This window comes from Condylostylus longicornis, unplaced genomic scaffold (assembly GCF_029603195.1).
Source record: "Condylostylus longicornis isolate FDR11 unplaced genomic scaffold, ASM2960319v2 ptg000030l, whole genome shotgun sequence".
Lineage (NCBI taxonomy): Eukaryota > Metazoa > Arthropoda > Insecta > Diptera > Dolichopodidae > Condylostylus > Condylostylus longicornis.
This window is the reverse complement of record NW_026577999.1, coordinates 4,131,252-4,158,187: the sequence shown is the minus strand read 5'-3', so window position 1 is coordinate 4,158,187 and position 26,936 is coordinate 4,131,252. Positions and strand designations below refer to the sequence as shown.

The 26,936-nt window shown below is 25.0% G+C and overlaps 1 protein-coding gene across 1 annotated transcript in view; it reads right to left on the bottom strand.

Moving 5' to 3' along the window:
* The window catches only part of LOC129608106 (GATA zinc finger domain-containing protein 14-like), a 45,604-nt gene extending 28,635 nt beyond the window's left edge, over positions 1-16,969 (bottom strand). Inside the window, exon 1 of the mRNA XM_055519429.1 lies at positions 16,469-16,969. The gene's annotated coding sequence lies outside the window, so the exon portion shown is untranslated. The remainder of the gene's footprint in view (positions 1-16,468) is intronic.
* Between the last annotated feature and the right edge of the window lie 9,967 nt (positions 16,970-26,936).

Sequence of the window (26,936 nt, the reverse complement as noted above, 5' to 3'; positions counted from 1 at the left end):
TCAGCAATGGGATTAATAAAAAAGTTTCCTAAAGTAATATATTATGCGTAGATATAAGATTAACATATGCGTATGTACGTGTCAATAGTTAAGTTAAAAAATCAGAAATATGTATATACTTTGAATTCGACCCATTTAAATTCAATCAAATTTGTGATATTAAGAAATCAGTCTGGCCATATATTCAAAACTTTGTATAAAAGTATATCAAAATCTTGTATTTCATTTTATGCTAAGACAATTTTTGGACATTTCTCTAACTTAAATATTTTACAAAAAATTCTCTGAAAAGGATGAAACTGCTAGGTGATAAAAATGTTTCATCCCGAAGCAAAATAAGAACCTTATAAATTTCTTGATGTTACCAAATATGTATAACTGACTTCAAGTTGCTCATATAGCAATAAAAACATAAAGAAATGGAAAATTTAAGTACAGCAGAATAACCGATTTTTTGATCCCGTTGGTAAATGTGGGAATCGAGCCAACTTGTAGGGAGACGTGTTCTACCTTGATAAAAGGGAAATTTGAGTTGTTTGGATCGTATATTATACATATATGTATATACAAGAAGAATTACCTAATCGATAAAAAGTAAAAAAATAACTTGAGCATGATGGATATACATATATGTATGTATGTTTATAAATATGTATATTAATATTCATATATTTATATGTATAGATGTATTTCTTTAGTAAAACATTAAAGTCGCAGGAAACTAAAATATAAATTTAAATTAACTATTATATTTGTATACATCTGTACATAATACGTCTGTACAAATATGTATGTATATATCAGTTAAAAATATATATGTACATACACATAATGTACAATATAATAGTATGCCCACGAAATTATTTTTGTTTATAACCTCAGCCAGAAAAATTCTAAATTATGTATTTTAGAACTTACAATATAGTCAAATACATATACACCTATGTATGTATGTATATCAGTATCTTAAAGAAATTTAAAATAAATATTTTCTTTTACCCTCTCTTACGCTCTATAAAAAATCTAATCTAGGCATATTGCTCCTATTTACTCTTATATTTTTATGACTGCCATGATTTTGAGTGATTTCAATACATTTATACTCTTTTTTTTGTAATTAGTAATTAACACTCAAAACATGTATGTCATACGGTCATACCTTCTTTGATTATTATGCTCTTATATTAATGTATCATACATGTTTGATTACTGTCAGTTAAAATCGCATGAAACGAAAAAATTAAAGTATGAGTGTTTTTTTTTGTTAACGATAATTGAGTGAGTATGGAAGGTATTCGGGTATACTTACACACACGTACGCGATTATTTGTATTTTTGCTTGTGTGTGTTTGCTTGTATTAAAATTTCAATAAATTTGATTGTAGTGTGACTGCGTATTGTATTCTTGTATTGTAATGAAAGTTTTATTGATACGCCCCTTTGAAATTATTTTATGATTTTGTTGTTTACTGATTGGCAATGAATTTTTATTTTATAGTTATATTTATTTATTTATTGTTATTATTATAATTTTATTACTGTATTTTTTATTACTGTTTTAAATATAAAATCAAGTTTTAAATTTTTATATTTTTACTTTGTTATTGTTTCAGAGCGATATACATTACATTCATTATGTACGTTTGTTCATACATATGCAAATATATACGACCGCACATATGAATATTTTAATTGAAAATAATTTAATAAAGCCAACTTTAAAGTATTTTGACAAATTCCACTTTTCAAATGAAATGTTAAATTTTGTATGTTCATACATACATATGTACATACTTATGTGCGTAAGTATGTGCTAAATATTTAATTATTTTTATACACAACTCTATATGTACATACATACGTATAGGAAATTAATTTATAATTATAAACTATCCAGGTTTCGGCTGGATTTCTTAATTTTCTTAAACATGACCCTTTTCCGATTTCAAAATATAAAAAGTTGACTAAACAAAGTTTGAAAAGGTGTGTAATGTACATATGTACACATGTATGTATGTATATTAAAAATTTCCTTATCTAAAATTATTAAAAGCTTTAGTTTGTTTTGGTTTGAATGATGGCAATACACATAATATAATTTCCTAAGAATGAACGTAATTTGTCGAAAGTGAACTTCATATTCTGTAAGATGAAGTAATATACCTGTAGAATATCTAATCACCCTCAGATGTCTCGGGTGTTACTTATTATTTTCACCTCGTTGACGTAGACGGAGACATCGGCCTGCGGATGAGACTTGGGATAGAGAGCAGCGTTGAGTTTTCGGTTGTTGAAGATTCATTAAGTGAAGAATTGGAGGTTTTAAGAATGCGACTTCATTGAAGAATGTTGAAAATACATATGTATATCGTAAGTTGGTAATGTCACTTAATATGAAATTTTATGCCGCATCAATACTCAAATAAAGTTTTTGCAATATGTACAAGAATTTGTTATCGATCCTGTTTGCAATACGGGCAAAAAATAGAAGTCTGAAAATACTGATATTCTACTTAATATATGTGTGTTCATCTACATATGTATATATACACAACTTAAAAAACATTCAAATTTTGTAAATTGATGCAATTTGTTCCCATTGTTTAGGTGTGTTTAAGTGGTTTTTCTGCTGAGCTGAAAGGACGAAAAAATCTTCTGTTTTGGAATTAAAAAATACCGAATATCAATTGCTGTTTTATTTTTACATAGGAAGAGGTTTGTATAACAATAAATGAACCTTAGTGCATCTTCACATAATCTACTATCAATTTGAAAATGCTATTAAAACTGTTAAACAAGAAAGACTAGCCTGGACGTACATACTTTTGGTCTCTTTTTTGATATTTAAACTGTAACAAAACACTTAAAAAATGTGTGAATCCTGTATAATAATTTTAATGTCTTATATTAGATAATGTATACAAATTGTAAATCAATTATTTGAGAACATTCAAAACATACCACCCACTTATTAAATAATGTTTTTAAAATTATTAATATAATTTGTTTACGATATGCTATCCTATACCTCTTGTATTTTTAATAAATATTCTGATGTACATACACACACAATATTAAGCACATACGTTATTAAAGTCTCAAATATCTCAAGTTACTTTTGACAAGGCGCTTTAAAATTGTAATAATTTATTTGGATTGTTTTTTTTTCTGGTTTTTGTGTTTTCTATTCATGTATAAAAGTAAGATCATTTTTAATGTCCTTTTGAAAATTCATGTTTTAAAATTTTAGCACCAACAAAAAGGATCAAATATTTTAAATTTCGTATGTCACTTGATTTTTAAACAATTTTTTTTTAAGGGCATTTCCAAAATTTTCAATAAAATGACCTGCGCTAAATATTTGAAAGGTTTAAAATAGAATAAAAATTTTTTTTTCATAAATGTACAAGCACTTCGATATACTTATAAGTATATTTGGTTTTATGGTCTATTTTACACCAAAATATTATTCTTAAATGTCTAGACTATATAGAAATGTCATAATTCATCATGTATAATAAAGGAACCAATTTGATTTTTCTTTTTTTTAAATTTGAAAAACAAGAGGCACTATTTCACAAATTCTTTCCTTACAATTGTATAATGACTAATTAAGGTAGAATGTAGAAATGACAATATACAATCGCTAATCCAGATATTTTAAATATGCGGTTAAAAATTAAATGAATTTAGTTCCTCGCTCTTAAATTATCTGAGAAGGAGGAGTTGAAGATGACTCTTAATATTTACAAGATATTCGTACGCAATGCGACAATAGATCAAATAAATAGCAATGTAGGGAAATGTATAACTAGACAATTGTGACCTAAGCTACATCGACATCGACGGTTATCTAATATCTCTCCGCCGGGGAGATATTGTAGCAGTGATAGGGTTTATAAGCGACATTGTTAGATTAGCGATCATGCCAAAAAAATGGGGAGTGCGACGAACGTTCTCTGCTACAATAACTGCGGTTACGGGAAGAAGAGAGAGACAGTAGCTCATCTATTTTGTTCACATTCAATTTGGCACAGTCGAGATGAATTATTCTTGGATCTTTATTTCTTTCTCCGAGTTGCGGCCCTATAGCGAATGAAAAGGTTTATGAAAAGTTTGTGTTACTTTGTATGTAGATGGAGATACGTTCATCTAGCGGTATACTAACGGGCCAATTTTCTATACCTTACAAAAGCTACGTCAACTTAACCTAACTTACATTAATCAAAATACTTGCATAAGCTGAGCATGGTAAGCAATTTTAAGTTTTCAAAGTTAATAGTTTTTTGTCAATTTTTTTTTTAATTTAGTTTTTTCGAACTAATATTACAAAATCAGAGATACGCAATTGAAATAGAATTTTTATAATTTATTATTCTTATTATCCATTCTTAACGTTTAAAAATTAGTAAAGCCGCATAGTTACAAATTGTATATAATATTTATTTAGAAATTTTATGAAAAAATTCTTTCATATTTTTCTATTATTGATTTTACACTTAAATGAGGATTTCCCTTAACCACAAATATATGTATATGTGCCTATATATGTACCTAATTTGTACCTAATTCAATGCACCTAAAAAAGATCAACAAATTAATTAAACTAAAAATACCTTAACATTCACTTTTTTCCCCATTATCGTAGCTTCATAAATAGATTTAAATTTTTGTAACCTTTAAAGATTTAAACAGGAAGGGATCACTATTTTTTAAAGTTTTGTTTACTTTAACATAACACGTAACAGGTAAAAGTTATACCTTTATTACTAAAACAATAACCAATTATATAACTAAGGTGTTTATAGGAAATTAAAATTGTGTTTTAACTATTTTCCTTATTTGCTCCAAGTAAACATTAACAAAACATCTCAATTTTGTTTTTTTTTTGTTTTTTCTTTGAACAAACGTTGACAAACTTAAAAGATTCTATAAAATCTCGAGAATATGCACAAAACAACATGCAGGGTGACACTGTCGTAATAACATTTATACAATCACGCGATTGAATAATGAAAAGAAAAAATATCTGCGACCTCAGATTTAATTTTTTTCTTTAGTAAATCTTATCTGAGGTGATTTTGAACGGAGGCGGGATGATACTGTTCTCTTTACTATTTTGAGTAAAATTAATACTACAAATTTGCACACGCCCGAAATTCGTCAAAAAACACAGTATAATACAGCGTTGGCATTAATATACAGAGACGTTTTTGAAACTAATTTTGTAAAATTTATGTTCAGTCTATAAATTTTTTGATTTTCATGCAACCGTTATATATCACTCTTGTTATATCTTATAACTACTGATAATATGCGTAATACATGGTTATAAGGGCTACAGAATTTAAAACTTCACCGCTAGAAATATTAATTCTCAATTCTCAAATATTATATTCTGAAATATTTAATTGCATTTAATTAACACAAACGTGTTTCATAAAAATAACCACGCCGGAACATGTTATACCCAAATATTTACTAAAATATACATATGTATATATGTATGTACATACGTATGCAAGTTATATTAGAAAACAATAACAAAGAAGTAAATTTGAATGAAATAAATTTGTTCTAAACCATGACAAATAACATATAGTTTCATGGCTTGAATATGCATTAAAAAAAGTCTTTCAATTGTGTATAGATAAAATTAACATTAACCCAGTTAAAACGTTTCAATTACGTAAACAGCATAGTTATAAAATTCACTCTGTTTAGAATATTTATTATATATTGTTAACTTAAATATATTTTTAATTAAGAAGCAAAGAAATAATTAAACAGTTTTATAAATTGAAAAGTGCACTATAGGTGGGCTATTTATAAACCTGCAACATTCGTATAAATACCATATTAATAGCATTTACATATTATTCTAGAATTAAATTCACTTAAAGTAATATTGTTTGCTTAAAGTAATAATAAAAAATTTAGGTCGATATGTTATGGCATTACTATATAATAACAACTGTATTAACGCCAATAATATACAATATTTTTGTATAATAAAATATATAGAAATAAATTATAATTGCTTTATTCAACTTTACATTGTTTTCTCGAAATTAGGAAGAAATGTTCCTTTTGTGACGAAACATCTTTATACAGCTGTTGTGCGGCCCACTTTGAAATATTCATGTCAAGTCAAGTGTATACTTTTTGTAATGTTGATATAAATCGTATTCAGGCTGCTCTTTGTGGTATGAGTTTGTCATACCAATTTTGATTGCACCTCTATGAAAGTAGGCTTCAGCTTTTGGACTCTAATATTTTGGATTTCTAATATAGTTTTCATTAATCAACTTGTTGGGGTAGTGCTAGTTTTGTTGGTTCGAATTTCTTACAGGAAGAATCCCAAAAACTTAAGATATAATCTGCTACAGTACCGAATATGGGATGCATGAGCCAATGAGGTGCAATGTTCCGCTAAATTAACTTGTATTCGTCGGCTTTTTGTACGAATATAAGTAAAAGGATGTTGAAGGCCAGACTCTACGGTACTATTCATTTTCTTTAATTTTTTCTTGTATTATTGGTTTTTGAGGCAATTTATTTCAATAAACTATTAATTCAACGTGCAAAAGTTGCACGCATAAGAATTTGATTGTTTAGTTTTTAGCTTCGTTTAACAAAACAAGTTTGTACTGGAGTCTTTCTTGATGTGTCGCAAGCCTTCGATAAGGTCTGGCTGGAAGGCCTGAAATTCAAAATTCATCGTGACCTCCCATTTCAGTATTATGAAATACTAAACTCATCCTTGACGAACAGAGAATTCCGTGTAAGATATGGCGGGAAGTATTCTGACTTAGAAAACATAAGCGCTGGTGTACCACAGGGCATCGTCTTTGGTCCTTTACTATACTCTTTATACACGAGTGACTTACTTGTCACAACAGCCACATTTGCGAACGATACCGCACTGCTAGCAGTAGCTGACAATGTTAATTCATCAACTGAAAAGGCACAAGCTGCAGTGGATGACGTTGTTAGCTGGGCAAAGAAATGGCGCATAAAACTGAACGAGTCTAAATCCGCACATGTGAACTTCACAAACAAAAACATTTCAACACTCCCGATCACAATAGACTCTAAAACAATACCATATTCGAATTCTGCAAAATATCTGGGTATGACTCTGGATGCGAAGGTAAGATGGAAAGAACACATAAAAATGAAAAAGGAGCAACTAAATATAAAATCAAGAAAACTAAATTGGCTGTTGGGCATTAATTCCGAACGGTCTATCCACAATAAAATCCTAATTTATAAACAGATGCTAAAACCAATATGGATTTACGGAATCCAACTCTGGGGTTGTGCGAAAAAAACTAATGTGGAAATTATTCAAAGATTTCAAAACAAGATCCTTAGGCAGATGGCTGGCGTACCATGGTATGTTCGCAACGATAATCTACATAGGGACCTCAAAATTAGTAGTGTTGATAGTGAAATCAAAATATTTGCCTCTAAACATGAAGAAAAACTAACGAACCATCAAAATGAAGAAGCGAATAAACTGAGTTTTTAGCTTATAATATTTTATATATTAACGTCAAATTAAATCTACTAATATTATTTTTCCTTGTCTTTCCATTTACAAATAATTCCGATATTAGTTATAGTAACTGATAGCTGCATTTATTAGGTTGATTAAGTGACGTTTATTTTGCTGTTAGAAATTCTTGTGCTAAGCAAACGTCTCCTATGCAAGGGAAATTAAATGAAGAAAGTGAAAAGGTTTTCACACGAAAGTTTTTAACAGCTTGTTATTTTAAAAGCCTATTCAAGGCTAAATTCCTGTAAACATGCATTATTACAAACCTTCTATAGAAAATCGTAAAATTCATTTTGTTTCTGATTTTATTTTTAATTTTTATATTGTTTTTTTTTTTTTAACAAAATTCAAAATTTTTTAATAAATATCCAATATTTTTGAAAAACAATATGAAAATTGAAGGACTTGTTTTTGAAACAAGAACCAAAACAAAAAGAGTTTTTCCAAATTTTTTTTTATCCTTCTGGTTTCACCGGATAATTAAAAACTCATTTAGAATTTTTTTTTGTATTTTTTCAAATTTCATAATAAAACTTAAGTACATAGTAAAAACAAATTCAAAAATAAAAATAAGAATAACGTAAAATATAAAATTCACGATTTTACCTGCCAAAATTCCAATACCAAGACACGCATACCATAAATCCTAAAATTTAAACAAAACAAAATAAAATGCTCCTATAAAAATGAATCATTATGCGTATGTATGTATGTATGTATATATTGCAAGTATATTTAGCAGCTCGTTTACAATGTATAGCTTACCTATGATAATAAAATCCCTGTAGTGTGGTTTTCATTTTTATTACTTTGTTTTGATTTAAAATGAAATAAAAAGGACACAGAAATGGTTAATTTTGAAAAAAAAATAAATAAGACAATTACAAATTGCTATAAGAATATTTTTACTTTAAATAAGGTGCGTTTGAAGCGAAAACAAGTCTTGTATATTATGTTAAATCATGTCTTTAAAACTGTGACGTCACGAGGAAGGTAAAATAACATGAACATATGTTCCAAAGAAATTTAATATAAGCATATAGATAATGATAACAATAGATTGTGATAAGAAGGTGTTTTATTATGTGCTGCTGCTGCTGCTGTAAATTAAAATATTTTTCTTGTTCTTTTAATAATAACAATAAAATTTTATCTTTACACATACAATTTAAATTAAATAAAAACAAAAATATTAATATGAAAACCTGTTCGTCCTTGAAAAAGGATCAAATTATTAGCACTTTAGTTTTTTGATAAGAATAATGGGATAAAAAAAATGTAAACAAGAAAATTTAAGGAAAATATGTAAATAAGAAAAAAAAATTATTTTATTTTCTATTGTAAATAAAATCAGGCATTTATTTTTTTTTTCTGGACAAATCTTGACAAGCAAATTTTGAAAATAAAAATAATTGAAAAATAAAATTTAAAATAAAGATTTTACAATATTTTGGAACGCCGAAAACAAAAAGAAAAAAATTAGGTAATTAACTCATGACTCAAAACCATACCCCATCAAAGTCATCTTGATATATGCGTGTACGTATATTACAGCAAAATTTATCATAATTACAGGTTCGGCTTCAGTTTTAAAGTAGTAAAGGGCGATCATGCTATTAGCGTGCAAATCATTTCAAATGCTTTTTTTTTGTTGGAATGCAATGAAGTTTGAAGGGTTTTTTTGGAGATAACTAATGCAAATTTCTTCACACAACTGCAGTACGACATAATTAAAGGAACGAATCAAATTTGAAAAATTAATTAATTTTTCTCTTCAAACTGGACTTGAACTAGTCATGTACGGCTTTCTAGGCGCACGCTCTATCAACTGAGCTACAGAGTAATGAAGAAATTCCCAGCAAATACATAATTACTAAGTATTATTTACATGATTGAGGCACACAACCAAAACAATGTATAAAAAGGTATTATGTCTCTTACACTAATGATATTACTAATTACCAATACACCATGTAATTGTTTATATTTTTTATTAATTCTTATTAATTAGTTTTTTAGGGATTAATATACCGCTATATAGGAAAATTTTGCTTAAAATCCCTTTAGAAACTCACCAAACCAAAACCGAGCATTATATGTTAGCCGAATTTCGCTATAAATTGCTTGAGTCGGCGATTCATAGACGTGCGCTTCAATAATTTAACAAATTAATAATTTGAAATTTGATAGTATAATGTTTCAATATAACCCCATTCATGACGATTAGTTAAAATGCTGATCAAAAACATATTAAAAAGTAAGCACAATATGACATTTCGTTTGACAGTTAAAGTTTGATAGTTACCCTTTGACAATTATAATTTTAATTAGAAATCAAACATAATTCTTGAATTTTTCTTTTAACGAAAATTTAATTTGTTATTGTTCAATTTTTGGATTTTCGAAAGTGTCCCTATTTTTCTCTTATTTAAAATAAATAATGTCAATATTAAAATCTTAAAGCTTATCATTATTATTGTCAGTGAAAATAGATGAGTGCATAACACACTTAATTTTGTCTTTAAGGTTTATTATTTGATTGTCAAAATAAATCAATATTATTGCCTGAAACTAAAGACACGTGGACAGGAGAAAAATGAAACCTTAAATTTAGATACACAATAAAAAAAAATTAAGATCCTATTTTGATTTGGGATGATTCTGACATTGATACAAACATTTATCAAATAAACACTTAAAATGTATCCTTAAAAATGTTTACAATCCTCTTTTAAATTTTTTGATAAATAAGATCGTTTCTTTCCAAATTTTTTTGATTTATATGTAAACAAAGTTACCTTTAATTTTTTTTTTGTGAAATCAAATAGTTTCCTATAATGTATAAGATTTTTACACCACATCAGTTTGAGTTGTGTAAACAAGTACTTGTATAGCCTTGGATTACAAATACAAAAATAAGGAAAATCTCAATTTCAAATCAACCAAAATTGTGCACACTCTTTTATATGAAAATCTAATAAAGAATATCAAAAGTTCCACACATAACAAATTTAAATTTATAGTATGTAAGTAAATTGAAAATAAATTGTGCAACAATATTGCATATTAATGTTGTAATAGGATCTTTATTGCTATTTAAAAACCAATCTATTCAAATAAAAATTATTTTTTATTTAAAAATTAATTTTACATTTAGATCAATTGTTATCACAGCACATACATATATACTTACAATATAAAATTTTAATGCAATTTTATAGCATTTTAATCGACCAAAGAATACTGCATTTAATAAAAATATTTCAAAACATATAATTAAAAAGGCATTTCATGCAACAATGTTTTCAATAATCAAATAAAATCTAAACTGGCTCAAAAATTGACTGAATTTTTTTATTAATAATAAATTTATGTAAGTAAATAATGAAATGTCCTAGAAATTTTTTGGGAAGTCATAACAAGTTTTATTACTATAATTATTTTCAAACTAAAATCTAATAAAAATTTTTTATTATTTTTTTATAATATAGTTGAAAATACAATCATCTTTAAATATTTTCTAAAATACAAGAGTTTAATAAAGTTTATTAACCTTTTGAAATTTTTACATTAATTCTGAAAATCTTATAATTTTACAATTACATTTTTACTCGAAAGCTGAACGAATTTTCCTCTAAGAATTTAGAAAAAAAAAATTTATGAAAAAATCCTTTAATAGATCGCTCAAAAAGTAATATGAACTTGTTAATTATTAAAAGAAACGAAAAACAAAACAAAAAATAAAAATTATGAGTTGCTGGTCAAAATGGTCATTGAATCTTTCCCTTAATACAATTTAATGCTAAGGAGCATTCAAATTTTTAGTTTCCTTTAAATATTTTAATAATAATGAAAATTATTAAGAGATTTTGTCCGAAATTTTTTGTATTTTAATTCATGTATGCAAATTTTGAAAATTTTCAATTAAAAATTAGAAATTTTCTTAAAAAATTCTAGTAAAAGTTTTTCAAAATTCGAAGTATATTTTCTTAGAAATCTCGTAACATTTGAAGAAATTGAACACAATATTAAAAATTTAAAGTCAAAATCAGAAATATTAAAGGCAGGCTTCAAATACCTGAGAGTTTATTTGATTTGCCGTTCAAGATTTAAAACTTTAGAAATCAATTATCATAAATATCGGAATATGTCATCAGTATTCACCAATATGAAGCACTAATATGGACGTCATAGATTTTTCGATATTATTTTTTATAACAAATTAAGTGAAATTCGAAACCATTGAGAGGCACAGATCATTTGTATTTAGAATTTCAACTTGAATTTTTTCTTTTTGTATTTTCTTTTTTCTTAAAACAGGTCCTTTTTTTTTTGAAGACCACGCGCAAAAGATTTTTACGCCTTTAATTTTATATTATAAGTTTTTTTTTTTCTCTATTCAAAATATAAAAAGTCAACCTTCTGTAACAAATTTTATGACCAATTTCATAGAGTATACATGGATATATAAAATTTAAGTATAATAAGCGATTTAAGATTTGTCCATTTGAAAATATTAAGATCATTTTAAAAATTAATATTAAAAAAAAAAAACAAATTTTCCTTTATACAAATAAGAAAAGGAAAAATTATGAAAGTGAAAATTTATTTAACAAAATAAGAAATTCTAAGAAAAATTATGATTAATTATCCTAAATGGAGTTTTTTTTTTTTAAAGAATATTTAAATGTAAGGATATTTTAAATTATGAAAATTTAGAAAATATTAATTATGAGAATATATTTTTTGGGAAAGTTATAATTTCTCCAAGACATTAAATTTTAAAATTTCTATATAAGAACTACGAAACCCTTTTAAATTAACCTTGAAAAATTCTCATAATTCATAAATTTTTAATAATTTTACTTTTTAATCGTATACCAAATGTACATATTTCGATTATGAATTATAAATTTTCCGATAAGAGAATAATTATTTTAAATTTGATTTTTCGATAAATTCAAAAATTTTACTAAAGATTAAATTGGAATGCAAGAAGTTCTAATTTCTAAATCATTACTATATGCAGGTTTATTGTGAGGAACATTTGTTTTTTTTAAAGAGTTTAAAAAGTTAAATTATAACAATAATATTGTTAATTTAATAAAAAGAAAGAGTATATGAAATAATTATTAAACTTCTGAAGAAAATTATCTAACAAAGTAAAATAATAGCATACATTTGTCGCATATTATACGACAATTTAATCGAATTAAAGCTGCCAGTGTAAAGACTGCCGTTATGTTCAAAAAATTTTTTTTGGACAAAATATCACTAGTATTCCCAAAATTGTAAAAGATAGTTGCTTTCACTTCGAGTACCATAACACCTATTTACAATATGAAATGTATACATTCTGCAAATAAGCCAGCTCACATCTACACAACTACGTAGGGTCATCCTCACGGAATTCTTATTACAATCGATGGATATAAGAGTAATCTAACAGTGAAATTTATATTGTGACACTATATATATAAAAAATTGCGAATCTAAAAATTAATTTTTTGTTTTAATTCTGCATATTATTCTCTTTGAAATCCTTGGGGAAATTTATCATTAGTGCTAAATACAAGTAAAAAATTAAAATTTAATTTGAAGTTATTCAAATTTTTGTGTTAATAGCATTTATTTGTACAATCGTATACTTAATATTTTTTTTTATGTGTTGTGAAAAATTTTATCGTCATCTTATCTTTATATGTATAGTTCTCACTATACTGGAATATGAATATGTACTTAGTGTGCACAACAGTATGTATGCATACATGAAATTTAGAAATGAGTAAAGTTTTATTACGATAATGATATTATCATTAATGAACGGGTGCCAAAATATGAACCTCTAAACAGATTTCTCAAATGCATTATTAAAAATTTTGATTTAGGTTTTGAATCCAAAAGATTTTTAATTTTTTTTTTTAAACTAAATATATAGTAAAAACAGCAAGCAGTTTCCAGTTATACTGTAGAAGCAAAACTGTAATACTATGTAGTGTTAGTTGCTGAATTGTAAAAGGATGTACGCATTATTGTAACTCCAATGCCAAGACATTTTACCACATGACTAATTAGATTTATTTTTCTACTTACTAATTAACTGGATCTAACAATCTTAACTCGAATTTTAAATTATATGCGGATATTAAAGTAGCTTTTTTTGCCGATGGACCTTCTTGTTGGTCGAGCGCATGGGTTTTGAGTGGGTAGCCAGGCGGGGCGCTCCTCTCTTACTAATAAGCTTTTGCAAAATAATAAATGAAATACAATTCAGCTTCATATTCAGCAACGCAACCATTTAATACTTGCTTATATTCTTGTTTCAGATATCCCCGGCTTTAAAATTGCAGTAATATACAATTCAGCTTAATCAATTGTAACTTATTAGCTGAATTAGGATTATGCATTGTAATACACAATTCAGCTTATGTGTTCTACTTGCTGAATTGTGTATGGATACAGTATTACTTCAGTTTTGAAGTCATGGATTATGTATACATATATTTATATTGATTATGCATCCTATAGTTTATTCTTATTAAAAAAATTTCTAATAAATTGTGTTTTTAGAAAAATATTTAAAATATCATGATTAGGGGGCGTAAAAATACATACAATATGTGGTCAGATCGTAAAAAAAAAAATAGATATAATAAAAAATTAAAATAATATTGTAATGCCAAGCCAAAGTCATAAATATTCCAAAATTTTGTCGCCTAACGATAAAGTCAATAAGATAATAAGTGATCACTTCATTTATATAATACATGAATAAACTTAAACAATGTGTTATAAAATATGTGATATAAACATTTCATGGCATGTATGCATACAAATTCTTATATAAAAACATATATTTCATATATGTACGTATGTACATAAGAGCACAAAAAATCCCAAAATATCCTCTTGGTTGTCCTCTTTTTTCAAAATATTGTATACTATTTTCATCTTATTATTGTTAAGCTGTACACATGTAGGCGTTTACAGCATTTATAACTGAATTGGATAAAAAAAGTTATCTTCGATTATACTTTAACTGCTGTCTGCTACCAATATTTATTTTTTTTAATATTTCTCAGCATGAAATATAGAATAAACACGAAATTTACATATTATGAGCTTACAGATGTGAAAATATCTGAATGTGCATATGTTTTATATTCTATATTGTGATTTACATAATATTTTGAAAATCCTGTAATTTTTATTATATTTTGTACACATATTGGTATAAAAAGGTTTATGATGTAGTTGTGTGGTACACATACCTAATTGTAGGCGCTATGGAACATAATTGATGGGCGTTAAAACAAATTACACCCCTATTTTAATGTTTATTAAATATCAAACTGCGCAATGTTAATAATTCATAATTTTTTAAATATATATTTGTTTTAAGGTATAAATATAAACAGTCCAGAGTGTGTAATTCCATGTATAATTTTATTTATACTTTTTTCTTTCAATAATAAAAAGAATTTTATGCGGAAAATATCTTAGCAAAATATTTGATTGCTTAGAATTTAAATGAATTTCTCAAATAGTGTTATTTGTGTCAAATTTGTGACATTATTTATTAGTTTTCATAAATTTTGGTTACTACAATTTAGATTGAAAAAAGAAAGGCATGCCTCAACTTACTCGTATCTCGTTTTGATTCACGTCAAAAATTATGCAATTTTAACAGCATGAAATACTTATGTCATTTATGACAACATACATATGAATATAATATGTCATTTACTCTAACTAAATATTTAGCAAACAATATTCTAATAAAAAAATATAATTTAAATTTGGTTTTACAGATGAGTCACTATTTTCTCATATAATTTTTCCCGTATTTTTTTGTGTTCTTCAACTTTCTAATTAGTTTTCTTAAGAATTAAATACCAAATGGTATTTCGATAATAAAACAACAGGTCATTAACTTAAAAATATATACATATATATATATGTATATAAATACGAACAAATTTTATTATTCTAAAAACTATTTTTAAAATAAATTAACAAATAAATTTAAAATAAAGAATAAAATAAAATTACGCAAAAAGCAAAAAAAAATGGTGGCCTATAAATGAAAGTCAAAAGTAATATTTTACATATGTATGTACTCAATATTTATATTTTATCTAATATAACAATGACTTACATTCATACATACAAACATATATAATTTAAATTTCCGGTCTCATGAAGAATTTTTCTACACAATGTCTAATTACTTATGTATAAATATTAAACACAATTATGTTGGAGCATACATACATACATACATAACTATATAGCTATACATAAAAAATTTATAATATTGTTCAACTTTCTTTTAAAACTCAAAAACCTTTATGAAATTTTAATTTTTTTTTTAAAACAAAGAAAAATTTTCTTTGTATACTCGTAATAAAAAATTATTATCTTGTATATAGAATGTAAGTAAGAATGTTTTTGAAAAAAAAAGGGCAATTTTTATATCAAATCGCGATATGAAACCAACAAAAAGTATAAGAAGTAAAAAAAAAAAAAAACAAAATTGTTAAGGAATTGTACGACGACCGCAATTTTCTGTTGGTTATGCTGCTGTTGTTGTTTTGTTTTCCTTAATTTGCCATACCACATAAAATAAATATTGTACACAAAAAATACGTAAAATATGCGTCGCGCAAAATTATAAATTCCACTGGACACAGACAGGAAATTGAAATTTTCCTTTGTTTTTCCTAAAATTTTTTAAAATATAATATGTACTTGTATGTACATATGTTTGTAGACATATCGTAGCATAACTATAAACAAGTTAATATAAAAACTATTTTAATTTTATGCTTTAATGTATAAAAAAATTTTTTTTTATAACACACAAGAATATTATGGAAAACATTAAATGTATTATTGTGTACTCACTGATAAGACGAGCGTCGTCACAATGTGCTCATCTTGTACGTATTATACTTATTGTAATATTTTTTTGTTCTTGTTATTATTTATTCCTTTTTTCTTGAAAAATTAAAAATGGACGTTTTATATATTTTTTTTCTTTAATATTTAAATTCTTTAAGGTTTTGAATTATGGTGGCAAAACGATATTATCACAAAAAATAAAAAAATAAAAATGAAATTAAGCCACAAGTCGTTATTATTTATACACCATAATACTGCGGTCCCAACAACTTATCATTTGTATAATTGTAAAACTGGACAATAACATGTAATTGCTATATTTGAAATACATTAAGAACCGAAAATTCTTATCATGTTTTGTACTCGTATTGATTTTTAAATTTTTTTTTTTTAATTTATTTTATAAGATTTTATTCACAATTGTATTTGATAATCAAAAGTATATTCAATAATTTTGTATATTTAGTCAAATATTTCATAAATACCATAAGCATACAAAATTTTTTTTCTACTCGTAAATTACAGTGGCTGCTTGATGGTTTCATTTATAGTAATTAAAGCAATCTGAGTATATTTTTAATTTCAAACCCACAAGAACAGATAAAATTGTTAGTCTTCTCCAAGATATGGAATAGTCCTGCATATTTTTTTTTTCATTTTTTTGTTGAATCATAAAGAATAATTCTGTATGTTGAACGAAGTTCCATAAAAATTTTTTAAATTTTATATAATTGTATTTTGTAAATTTATTTATAACTTATATACAAAAAATTCTTAATCAAACATTTATTATTTGATATTTAAAGTATACAATTCGATTTTTTTTAATTTTCAAGAATTTAGTTAATAATTATAGCATTTTAAAATTAATTCAATTATACGTGAGTATAATCATATATTTGTATAACACTTTTTATTTGCAGCATCAATATGTGAGGGCAATGAGGCAGAGAACATAAACAAGTAAGAATATAACATTTTTTGTTAATTTATTATTTTTCAGTATATAATTCAACAGTAGGTGTTATAATTATTTAAAAAAAAATTTATACAAAATTTATTTTAAAGATTTTATTATTAAAATTAATTTAAAAGTAATTATTAAATTTAATTATTAAATTAATATTAATATTGTAATTAGGAAATACATTCTATACTTTGTAAGTTAAGAGGTAGAACTCGTCATACAATTAGAATTTAGTATTTTTGTTATACGTCATACGATATTCTGTATTATGTGAATATATCTCCAACTATTGTTGTTTTAGGCATTTTAACCGCACATACAGGTTAAAGTTAAGATTATATGAGCTGCACTCCCGAATAAGAGCTGCTCTCCCGAATTAATATTGTTTTATATATTCAATTTTAATATTTTAATTAATTTTTTTAAGATCACATTTCAATTATTTATTTATAATTTGCTTTAATTAATTATAATTTAATTACTCTTAGTTTTACGAGTTTTATGGAATTCTTGTCACAACAATTGAAAATTATTAAAATTACATTTATAATAAAATTAAATTATGGCACACTCTTTTCATTTAAATATATTTAAAATTATTAAATTAATTTTTAATCACTATATGGGTTGATTAAAAATAAAATAATATTGCAATCATTTAAACTATACTGTTATACACTATCGTATAACAGTATTATTAATTCATGAATTTTATAATTCATTTTTAAAAAAAAAAATTATAATAAAATTATTAAAATTAATAATTTTAATAATTAAAATATATTTAAAATTAATATTTTATAATATTATATTATTTATATATGTATATAAGTATATAATGCTTTCCCGCCGATAATCGAAATAAAACTAAAAAAAAATTATTTTAATAAATTTATATACCAAGTTTTCAAAAAAATAAAAATAAATAAAGTCAAATATCAGCATTCCCTTAGAAAAGTTGTTTTTTTTTATTTTTTATAATTTTCGTGATAAAAATTATCATTTTTTTTTTTCGAAAAAAAAAAAAAAAATTAAATATAAGTGTGCTAAGGAAAAAAAAGCGCATATAATATTTTTTTTACAAGAATAAGACGTGAAAAAATGTTTTTTATCTCCGTTCTTTCATTTTTTTTTTTGTAAATTAAATGATTAGAATATTTAAAGATTACAATATATAGTTTATTTTGAATTATCAACACCTTGTTATTATTATTATTATTAAAGTGAATTAAAAAGGGAAAAATAAAGTCCTTGGTATTTATAAAAAATATTGCACAATATTAAAGACTAATTTCAAAACTATATATAGCAATGTGCTGTATTTTGCTCAAACCAGCTCAAAGTCTGCACCTTGTCATTGCTGAATTGTGTTGTAATATTACTGAATTGTAGGTAGTTGTACAATATTGAAGTTAGGAATTCAATATTATATACTTAATACGCACTTTACAAATATTTTAAAAATTATTTTAGATTTAAATTGAACACGATATGGGAACCAATATTGTTTTTAATACATATTTCAAATTGTAAACAGTTGCATAATATTGTATAGGTAATATGTAAAGTTTTGATAAAATATACAATATATGTGTTATCAACGGTAAATGTTCACATATACAACTTTCTTCTTATCTATATTATTATCCTTATCAAAAATAACAAAATGCACTAGTCATAATATTTAAAAAATTCATTTATAAGGTATAATATTTTCATATTATACTCACATATACATACAATAAAACTGATAAAATTTGTAATACACAAAATATTATTGTAAAACAAAAAAAAAAAAGCCTGATAGAAAATTTATAAAATTTGATATTGCACATTAAAATAGTAAAAATAAGAGTTATCAGAAAATATATATACATATATATATATATTAAATTTATGATAACACAAAAAATTTTAATATGTAGTAAATTTAGAATATTATGAATGAAATGGGGGGATAGCCCAAACAAAAAATATTGAAGAAATCAGGAATAATATAAGAAAAAGCGCAACAATTATTTATTATCGTTGAAAATTCATACGATAATATTTTCAAATTCAATACTATAATCATATATTAAAAACCAAATATTTATAAATATATTTAATATTTTTATAATAAAAAATTTACATATATATACAAATATAAGTACAATATTTCTGCGCGATAATATTTTAATATTATAATATTAATTTTTATTTTTTCTTAATCAGTTACTTTTCGATTAAATTTTTTTGTAATTATAAAAAAAAATATATAAATTTTGTTGAAATATCTCTTAAATATTTTAATTATTGTTTCAAATACAATACGGTCAGTTTATATATTGTATATATAATATTCTCACATAATAAATATTGTAAATTACTCAATTCCGCCGGCATTAATATTATAAATATTTAAAATTAAAATTATTGAAAATTATTTTATAATATAAAATTATTACAGGATACTTTTTTAATATAATATTCAATATTCTTTTATAACAATTAATAAAAATAAATCATAAATATAAAATAATGTTAATTTTAATTGAAAACTACTGAAATTTGGTGAAAATTGTGGTAGACTCGCGGAAAATGTAATTAAAATGTAATAAGGTAAATAATTATGAGTTGCTACTGTAAACCTTGTTAATCTATTCTAATTCAAATTTGTGCAATGGTATTACGTATAAAATATTTATAATTAAACTTACCTGTATATTTATAATTTTATTTGAGAAAACTGTTCTAATATTAAATGTAGTATTGGTGTTATTGAATTTATAAAATAATTATTTAATTTTAGAGAGTTTAATAAAATTAATTTTATTTATTAATAAAAATTCAAGTAGTTTCTTTAAAATTATATTTGTAAATATAAAATTTATACAAATTGTATAATTAAAAAAATTTCAATATATTTCAGTTCCACAATTATTTTTTTAAAAAAAGCAAAAATTAAATGTTTAGAATTTAATTTTAACAATATTTTAACAATATTTTTGATAATGCGTTTATTTTGCAATTCTTGTAATGTTCAAGTGGAAATTTTAATAAAAATTGCACTTGTTATAAAAATCTTTTGGAAAAAATGTAAGAATTTATTAAAATACTTGCAGAATTTATAAAGAAAAAAAAATTTGTAATTTTTTTTTGAATTAAACAAAGAAAAATTTTTATATAAAAATTCCGTAATGAAAAAAAAAATTCACACTGACACTGATAGCTTCCTTTCAAGACTCAATTTTTTTTTTTTTAATTAAATATTTTACAGTAAATAAAAATCAGTGCTATAACGGTATATACGGTTTTTTTTCATTTATTTATTTTTATTTTATTTTTTTTGCTCTTGTTTTTTTTTGGTTTTTAGCACTTTTCCAAAAAATTTTTTGAAAAAAGTGCTTATTAGTTTCACTCTGTCCGTCCGTCCGTCCGTCCGTCCGTCCGTCCGTCCGTCCGTCCGTCCGTCCGTCCGTCCGTGTGTCTGTTTACAAAACTTCTACATCTTTGAAGATAGAAAGCTGAAATTTAATACGTACATAGATCTTCACTAGAAACTTATTTCCGTAGAACAAAATTTTTACCTATCTCCCCCCCTCTAGAAGATATACCCCCCCAAAACCCTAAAAATGACCTTTTTTAAATATTTGTTGCAATGAAACCATAAGCATTTTTGAAATTTTTCAAACGCAGAAAGGCAATGGCTTGCTTCCCCTTGCGCGGTATACTATAGTTCAACTTAAGAAAAACAAAATGGCCGTTCAAATTTACCGTTATTTAAAGTCTTTTTTTTCCAAATTTTTGATGTCGTTTTTCTTCTACACCCCAGACTCTAGAAGCTTGAAATTTTAGGAGCTTTTAGATATTAATAAATAGTTCATTTTGTTAGAAGAAAATTTTTTTCCATCTCCACCCCCTCTCAAGTTATCACCTCTTGAAATTCGTAAAATTTGAATTTTTGACACCTTATATTTCCGAAACCGCAAGCTTTTCCAAATTTTTATAAACGCAAAAAGCTAACGGTAAATTCCATGAAATTAAAAAATATAATTATTTTTCTTAACTCACACAATTAACCCTTAAAATCGAGCATTATGTTAACCCCTTTTTATATTAATTTTTGCTTTATTTCAAAGACTGCATATATGCGTCATCCTAAATATATGCAATCCTAGAAATAGTTTGTATTTGAATGAAAATAATTTTAATAGTGTGATAGCTATACATAGACTGTATTTAAAAGCAGAATTTTCACTTGTTGAAGGGAAAAGTGCTACAATACAAACCATTGGTTTGACCCAACTTTATTTTTTTTGTGTTGTCGTCAATATAATATTAAAATGTTAAATTAGTTTTTTTTTTCTCTTTATTTGAAAAAAAAAAATATGAATTTAAAAAAATAATTAAAAATAAAAAATAAATTTTATATTTCAACAAAAATGAATAAAAAAAAATTAATACAGCCATTATTGAATTTTTTCTACAATTTATTAAGTTTTTTTTTCGTTGTTCGTTTTGGAAGGTATTGTTTTCAGAACGAATTTAAAATTGTGTTGGTTTCGACGAAAATGCTCACTTTTTATGCAACATAGCAAAATAAGTATATTTTGGGAGGTTTTAGAGTTCTTTTGAGTGAATTTGTAGATGTGTACAAGCGGGGCAACAGAGCACCGCTACCGCGTATAGGGATCTATTGTTCCATTTGAGTAGACCACACGCTACAATACCTGTTTAAGATCCCCCCTGCTCAAAAATGTTCAAGACCCAAAATACTGCAACTCCGCCGCCGTCAAAGCCCATCAATATTTTTTTTCTTTCTTGAGGGAAAGCATCGCACTCTCACAACAGAATTTGGAAGTGTATCACCTTTCCACGCCCCGCGTAATAATCTATCTCCTAAGTCTGCAGTGCCCTGAGATCCCCAGTGAGAATTCTCACCTGATTCTTGTCCAACCCAAATCGCTAAGGTCATAATCTCCCAGAAGTTCCTTGGCCTACCGCAATCTCGCAAAAGTTCTCCCGCGCGACCGCGTCCTGTTTTATTGTTTTCTTAATTCCCAACGAAAAGTATGTGGTTCGGCTCGGCAGAAGGACTATGAGACAAGGAGAGTTGAATTTTCCCTCTCCTCATTAGCGGGTCAGGTACCTCAGGTAAACTCATTGAGTTTCTCAAGAAAGCTTCATACTGCCGCAAAGAGTACAGAAAATGAATTCAGCGTTTTGATGGCAGCCCTACTCTCTCCTGCCCCTAATAGCCCCTTTCCAGGCTAAAACGCACGTATACAATTCAATGGCGTGCACCTCGAAAATGGATTGTAAACGTTCCTATAGGTTCGAAGAATTCGGTTCTTGGCCAAATACTCCGCACCCATCTATGCACTGGTCTTTGACCTATCAATATCTAATACTTGATGGTGCATGACCCTACTTCTTTTAAGTAACTATTTTTATCTGTCGGTCCAAGCACGCCTGTTTCTGAGGTTGGGCTGGATGAATTTTCAAGAGACATTTATGTGTTAGTTTTGTTTTGTTAAATAAGTCTTTGTTTACTCATTATGATATAAGATAGACAGTTAAAGTATAAGTGAGAAATGTGCTAGGTTTTTGGGTACATATGATCCCAAAATATACACTTTTATTAAGAAACAAAAAAAAATGTATATTTTATTATTGAATATTATTATTCATACCGATTTTTTAGCGGGAAGCATACAACTCTTAGAAAATTAAGGAAAGAGTAAAAAGAAGTAGAGAGGAATCGATCGGGTTGATGAACTTGTTTTTTAAACTTCAATCGATCAAAAAAATTAACGAAAATCGCAGGTCAGGTACGTTGGTTCCTCAATTTTAATCAATCTATCATTTACAAGCGACAACCTTTTGCAATTGATCATACACTGACCACATCCGTTTTTTTTGTATGTAGGTACTACGAGTATGTTATTATTGTGACTATTAATTTATTATTAATTTATTTAATTTGTTTCTCTTTCTTTCTCAGTTTTTTTTGTTTTTAAGAAAACTTTTCATATATATTATTTTTTTACTACATCTATCAAAATATAACTTACGGTATTTGTACCACATAAGCACTTGTACAAAAGAATGTATGTGGATACATAATATTATTGTATATTACATATGTATGTATACATATATATGTATGTCTGAAGAACGTAAATTTTTTTTATAATATATATACAATGTATGCAAATATACAAATAATTTAAATAAATTATAACATGAAAATATAGCTTTAAACTAATATACATACATACGCATGTATTTAAAAAAAATTAAAAAATAATACAAAAATATTAGAAAATTTTGACATCTATACCCAACAAAGCCATGCATGTACATATCTATATGTATAAATGAAAAAATCCAAATACAAAGTATGTACTTCAGTTAGAACAGCTAAATAAGTATTTTAATATAGTCCACATAATATGGCGTATATAAAAATGCTCATGATCTGGCGAACTCGGATAATTCGAGATTTCTTGGATCTCATTATTTTCAACAAGCTTAGTGAATGTAATTAGATTTTAATCGGTTTTTTGAAAAATGCCGACTTGTACTAATAGGAGTGTGGGAGGGTAGAAAAGGAGCGATTCGGCACTACGACAACGGACCTCACTGGCTCACTACGTTGAGGCGTCTCAACCTAACCTAATTTAACCTATAACATAGCATACACAATAGCACATATAAACAAATGGATTCCATGGTTAACTGCGGTAAACATCTGTAATTAAAGTTAACTTTGAGTTCGATTACGTCTTCTCTGTTATACAACTTAATTTTACGTTAAGTTACATTGCGTTACATCATATTTAAGCTAACATATATATGTATATAGGTCGTTACTTTACGTATTTTAAATATAATCTGTAAATATGTATGTAGTTAATACTGGAAAAGTTCCCGAACTAAAAAATTTCTGAAGATAATGAAATTTATTGAAATATAATAAGGATTTCTATATATTCAGAAAAACACAATTAAGCATTTATAACACAAAATGTTAAAATATATTTAATTATATGAAAATTTGATTATTGAAAAATGGCGCATGGAGTAATGAGTAAAATATTTTTATAGATACTTTAGATTTGATTCAATCGGCAAACCAAAATTTTAAATTTCGTAAAGAAATAACTATTTCAATAACAATTCAATATAATAATAATTGAATAATATCGTATATATGCCTTATAATATATTCATATTTATTAATAATTGTACTACATATTTATAACATTTTCGAGAATTTTCTTCTACGTTATATATACATAATATATTATTTTTTTTATGATTTATTATAAGCAATAAATGGCGTGAATTTAAATTAAAAAAATTTTTAAATTTTAATTTTTTTTAAAAACAAAACAGAAATAAAAAAGCATTATTCAAAGGTTAATGAGGTTATTTTTAGGGTTACATGCTCATTTTTTAATATATATATATATATAAATATATATATATATATATATATATATATATATATATATATATATAGTAATTATTAATAAATCGAATGAGTATATGTATATATATACAATTAATAATTATGTTTGAGTATAAAATGCACATATACTGTACTATATATTTAAAATTACTATTTAATTAAATTAAATAAATTTTTCTAATAAATGTATATATATATTATGTACAGTGTTTTATAACAAAAATTATATATATAATAAGTTTAACATAAGTTATTTTATGAATTTATTTTTTTTTTTTTTTGAAATACTTTAATGACTTTCGTAATGCTGTCAATTATTATTAACGCAAAAACTATCTTAAATCAATGCTAAATTAGTTAATTAATTGAAAATTTTATTTCATACGAAATGAAATAATTCCCTAAAATTGTGCCTATATTCCAAGATTCTTGTTAGTTAGCGATTGTTAGCGATATATCAGACACCAATAATATCAATGTTATTTTACATTGTCACAAAAAATCTCATATTTTTCGGTTTTAACTCACTCTCATGATACTTTTGAGAAAAGTAAAATTTTTATTTTATATAAAAATCAGTAATATTATAAATCTGACCATATGACATTCAAGTCATGCGAATTTAGTAATAAACCGACACAAGTCATAATGATACTAAGTGAGTTTTTTGTCATATTTTAAATGACCACCGGAATAAATTCAATTATCTTAGATATTAACCTAAAAGTATGCAATATTAGCAATTGTAATATTATTGTTTGGCATTAGATTAAATCGGCATTAGATATGAAAATTATGTATGGACATGGATATCTAATATTTTATATTTCATTAACTTATGTTTCGAGAAGATTTCACAGTTTTAATTTGCCTGTTATAATTTGGCAAATTTTTTTAGCATAAACTATAATTCGCAGTTGTTCAATTATTTTTTAAGTTTACCTTCTTATTTATTAACAATAATTTATTTATTTGTATAGTTAAAATAATAACTTACAATCGAATTTAGCAACTATATACTAAAACTAATACAATAATTTGTTTATTACTTTTTTCTCGCTATAAAAAACAAAAAAACAAATTAAAATTTTATATTTCGTATAGAGAAATTTTAAAATAGAATTTCGAAATTCGTCTCGCTATTAAAAAGTTTTACACAAAACTGAGAAACAAAATAACAGCAAAAACAATTATCCACGTACTGAATTTCATTTATTTCATTCTATATATATACATACATATGTATGTCTTCATAATTGTTACACAAATGTGATATACCACGATATATATGTATATATAATATATAATAATAATATAGTAGTATTAATTTTAAATAAGTAAATAAATAATAAAATTATATGAAATACTACATGTGCCTACAGAATATTATATATTTGTGTTATATATTATTGGTAGAGAAATATAATATATAACATACATAACATATATACTAATGTAAGCAATAATATTCGCGCTTTTATGCAGCTATATTCCTAAATTTTTATTATATTGGCTTTTATATTTGATTTTAATTAAAAATGGGCAACATAAAAAAATTAATTTTTTATATACATATCTATATACATATGTATATGTAGTATATGTACATATGTATATATGTGAACACATAATAAATATAAAACGTCCATTTTTTTTTGTGTTTTGAAATTTGTTAAAATATATATATATGTGTACTTAAAAATAAAATTATTATTAAGCAACCCAATTGAAAACGTTCCATTTAATTCACGCTCAGAATTTATAGCTTTACTATATTGACTACTTATGTATATTTATTTTTTAAATACAAAAACATGAAAAATTTTAGTCTTTGTATCTTCATAATTAAAGTTGAGAAATATGTTCTCCACAGTTATTATATAATACTTATATGAGTAGGTATACATATTATATAGAGTTTTCTATTCGAAGCTTACATAAAATAAATATGTTAATTTAAAAAAGAAAAACACTACCACTAAATTTAAAACATTCACTTTGTATTTGCAGATGGTAGATGTATTTACCGTGCATGTATCCAGCTA